General features: G+C 44.8%; 2 pseudogenes; both read right to left on the reverse strand.

The window, feature by feature from the left end:
• Positions 1-6: 6 nt before the first annotated feature.
• Positions 7-1152, reverse strand: LOC126496604 (adenylate kinase 4, mitochondrial-like; annotated as a pseudogene).
• Positions 1153-3835: 2683 nt separating this feature from the next.
• Positions 3836-4436, reverse strand: LOC126496605 (probable U3 small nucleolar RNA-associated protein 11; annotated as a pseudogene).
• Positions 4437-4440: the final 4 nt, after the last annotated feature.

Consider the following 4440-nt stretch of genomic DNA (forward strand, 5'->3'; position numbering starts at 1 on the left):
ATTAGCATCAATTCAATTATCATCAAGGAGGGCGTGGTGGAGGACAAGCCAGGACCACAGCTCTCCAAGTTCTCAGGCTTGACAGTGCTGTGGTTCAACAGCCTGTGGAAGGTGGCAGGGACCAGACACTCCACCACCATCGTGTGCAAAAAGATTCCGATAGCAGCGCATGGCTGCAACCCATCTAGAGTATGGGCTCGACACTGGTGGAAATCCAGTCTGGGCTTTCGCCCCTGCAGAGCTCTGCGTTCTTTTTCAAAGGCAGGAGGAGGGTATCTTCATGGATGCTTTCTACCCACTAGGTTTTCCTCATTACTTCATTCACTTAAACTAGAGAAGATGCTGCAAGCTATCTCAGCTAGCTCCTAATTTGGCCAGGGCACCAGGACTACACGCATGACTGAGTGAACGACCGCGTCTTCTTGGCTCTTCCAGGGGCAGGCTCAGTTTGCTTCTCTGGACCGAATAGGTGCGATCTTGTTTGAGAAAAGTGTGTAAACGTAGGACCATATTTTGTTTGTCTCCGTCCCGGAGAATTGGTGGAGCACTCCGCGGCTCTTGTACAGTTCGATGACGGGTTTTGCCGCATCCTTGTACCCTCGTAGTTTGGCAGCAACTGCTTCGGGTTTATCATCTTCTTGTTGGACAAGTGGCTCACCAGTGATATCATCAACTCCCAGCACTTGAGGAGGGTTGAAGTCCAAGTTATAGACTCCCGCTAGAAGGGTGAATCCATCTTCGGCTCAGACGATCTTTAAGTGTCTCAAAAGGGATATTCAGACTAATCACTAGGTCCACATCACAGATTCTGTCCAAGGCTTCTGCCTGTACTAACGTCCTCGGGAACCCGTCTAACAGCCAGTGTTCGGTGCTCCGGGTCTCCAGTTCTGACACCATGAGGCGTGTGATCACATGATCGGGAACCAAAAGACCTTTTTCTAGGTACTGCTTTGCCGTGTCGCCAACTTCCGTGCTGGCCTTGAGGTTCTCCCGCAAGAAGTGGCCACTGGAGAGATGCTGGAGGCCAAAGTTCTGAGCGATCCTCTGGCATACGGTGCCCTTACTCGAGCCTGGCGGCCCGAGGATAACCGCGTGCGCAGGAGTTTGGAAGCCATGGCTTTGGAGGGGAGGGGGATGGCGTGGACGGCAGCCCGCGCACTTGGCCCGACAGCCCCTGCCTCGGTACCCTTCCTAGTTTTCAATTCTTGAACTGTTTCCATTATCTGTTTGACTGTTCTTTCTTTGTTTCCCAGGGTATCATTTACGGATTTACTCATTTCTTCAAACTTTTTGTTATACTTCTCATCCATTTCTTTAAGGGAGTTTTTCATATCCTGTTTAAGGGACTCTATCACTTTCATAATGTCAATTTTTTCCACTTCTTCTAGATTAGGGTGTTCAAGTCCTTCTGTTGTAAGATCACTGGGTTCTGGTGTTTTCATGTTGTTTTTCAGATTGTTGGAGGAATTCTTGCCTTGGTGCCTGCCCATCTCTTCCTTCAAATGCTCTCCGATGGTTCTTCTGGTACAGGATCAGGACCCCATGTTGGCCAGGGACCCCTCCGATGGGTCTTCTGTCACAGGATAAGGGCTTCTTGCTGGGCAGGTACCTGGCAGACAAAAGGCCTAGCTTGCCACCGGCAAGCTGAGTGAAACAAAGGAACTCCCGCCACTCACCACTAGGTCCCAGCCCCAATATGGGCTGAGCTGGGGGATCTTGTGGCCCCAAAGTAGGGGAGGGATGCCTTAGGGAAGCTGGGATGGGGTAGGAAGAGAAGGTCAGTAGCTGCAGGGAGAAGCCCCTGCAGAATGACCAGAAAGATTATGGGGTCGAGGAATGTCTGTGCTCTGTGACCTGGGCTTCTGCAGCCCGCCGGTCAGAAACATACTCACCCCTCCGATGGATCTCTCATTATAGAATCTTAATAATGCCATTATGATCTGGTCTCATCCACCCTTCTCTGTAACTGTTCTTCTTCCATACCCACTCCACCTCAGTCTCCCTTTTCCTTTCTCTCCTAAATAGTTTCAGTTTTGGCTTTCAAGGCCCAAGTATTCCTTTACCTTTTCCCCTCCCTCTCTTAAGATCTCTTCCTCATTTCTCATGCTGTCCTTTCTATTTCATGAGCTCCATAGAATCACATATATAATTCTAGCCCTAGATTCCATATTATAGATTTTAAAAAATCAGGTAGAATTTGTCTTTCTGAATCTGGCTTATTTTGCTTAATACAATGAATTTGGGTTCCACTCCCTTTCCTGCCGGTGTTGTGATTTACCTGCATGTATGAATGAACACCAAGTATACGACTGCTGTCTATGGAGGTCAGAAGATGGTGTCAGGTACTCTGGAACTGAACTCAGAGATGGTTATGAGATACCATGAGGGTTCTGAGATCAGAATCCAGGTCGCCAACATGAGCAGCAAGTGTTCTTAACCAGTGAGACATGTCTCCATCCCTCCACATTGATTTGTACACGTTGAACAAACACTGCATCTTTGGATTGAAACCACGGTGGTTTTGATAGGTTATTTTCTTAATGTGTTAGTCAATGTGCAAGTGTTCTTACCAAGATTCTTTTCTCCATTGGTTCATCAGAGAAACTGGTCTGTAGCTCTTAATTTAACAGGTTTTATTTTTCCTCTTCCCTGTTTTATTTAAAATAGTTTATTTCTCACATAATATATCCTGATTATAGTTGGGTACCCCTCTGTCTACTCTTCTCAATTCTCCCCCCTTCCCCTCCCATCCAGATCTATTCTTTATATCTCTCATTATAAAACAAACAGGCTTAAGATGGATAATAGTAAAATAAAATAATAAAATAAAAACTGACATCAGAACTGGACAAAGCAAACTAACAGAAAGAAATGTTTATATGCTTGTGCATGTGAGTGCAGGTGCCTACTGCTGGTGGCCATGTCAAAGGAACAGTAGGTAGCAATTGGAGTTCAAGGTATCAACCCAACAGGAGGCCTCTCTCTGATGGGTGAACCTCATTTAGGCAAGGCCACTGGAGTACAGACCCCAGAATGTCTTGTGCTTAGGATGCATCTTTCCATGCTTGTTACTGCAATATTCCTCTGGTATCTCGCACAGTGTGAGTGGACATGGGGACATCTCCACTGCCTTTAATGTAGTGTGTTTATCTCTTGGAAACAGCCTGTTCTACTGGGCATTTCTAGCTGTGTGGATCGTCAAAAAGATGATTCTTCCCCAAGCTGCACTATTTAATTATAGTAATGATAGCTTATACAGAATAGAAAAAAACCACAAAGAACTGCTACATAGCCAGGGCCTGTGAGTTTCACCTTAGGGACTGCATAGATTGTACCTCAAGTTAATATTTAATAATTGAGTCCCAGAGGTCAAGCTAGTTTGAATTCTTTTAATCTTAATGTTGGGAGATGTGTTCACAGGTTTCAGAACGCATCGTAGCTGAAACAAAGCTTTGAAAATGGCAAAGTTAGACTAAGATGTTTTTGTTAAATAGCTTTGGGGGTGAAAAAACCCAGGAAGACAATCTAATTAGAAAGGCACATAGTTGAATGAAGAACTATTTACGGTCAGGGAACAAGAATGAAACAGCCCAATTATCATTGACTGACATACCTTTCTTGCTAAGACTGGTGGATGACCAAAGGTGACGATTCATTTTTTTTTTTAATTGGGGAAGGGGCTTTAATGTTCTCATAGATATCAAATAGCAGGTTGACAATAAGTCATGATTACAAAAAAGAAAATCAAGGCATATGCACTAATAAAATCATAAATTATTGCAAAAGGGGGAAAAGTTTTTTTCAATGCAGAATGATGAGGCTTATTTTTAATGTATCAACGTTTTCGGAGAGTCTGGAATCTGTAAATAGCTGGGGAGTTCACTGTTTCTTTCTTCACCTTCACCTTCTTAGTTTTATCCATAAGATCTTTGCGGGTTTGAATTTTCTGCGCAACCACGAACAGCTTCTTCTCCCGGTCAATTCGCTGCGTCAAGCAATCATACTGCCTTTGTCTTTCTTTAGCTGAGTCTGAGGGGTAAGGCCTTTCACTTTCTCCTTCTGCAAGGTCTCTATCCTGGGTCTATTGGAGACCCTGGCTACCAGTTCTGGGGCCTTTTGCAAGTGAGTCGCAATATCAAACCATTCAACTTTTTGGTGTCAAAAAAGAACACGTGCTTGTTCTGTTGCTTCTCCTGGAAATCCAGCAGGTGGAGCTCTGATTTCAGTCTTTCGATTCTCTTGGCTTCTGTGACTCTTTTCTTCTCTATATACTTGATGTCCTGAGTTCTCATCAGCTTTAGCTGCTCCGGTGTCACTTCTTCCTTGGTCTTCTTGATGACATGAACTCCGTCCTGGAGCTTATCCCGAGTTATTTTATAGTAGAATTCATCTGGATTCTTTTCCAGAGCCTTCTTCCGGAGAGCTCTGAGGAAGTCTTGC

The sequence above is a fragment of the Alexandromys fortis genome, unplaced genomic scaffold, assembly GCF_014885135.2.
Source record: "Alexandromys fortis isolate MF-2015 unplaced genomic scaffold, M_Fortis_MF-2015_v1.1 scaffold_1182, whole genome shotgun sequence".
Lineage (NCBI taxonomy): Eukaryota > Metazoa > Chordata > Mammalia > Rodentia > Cricetidae > Alexandromys > Alexandromys fortis.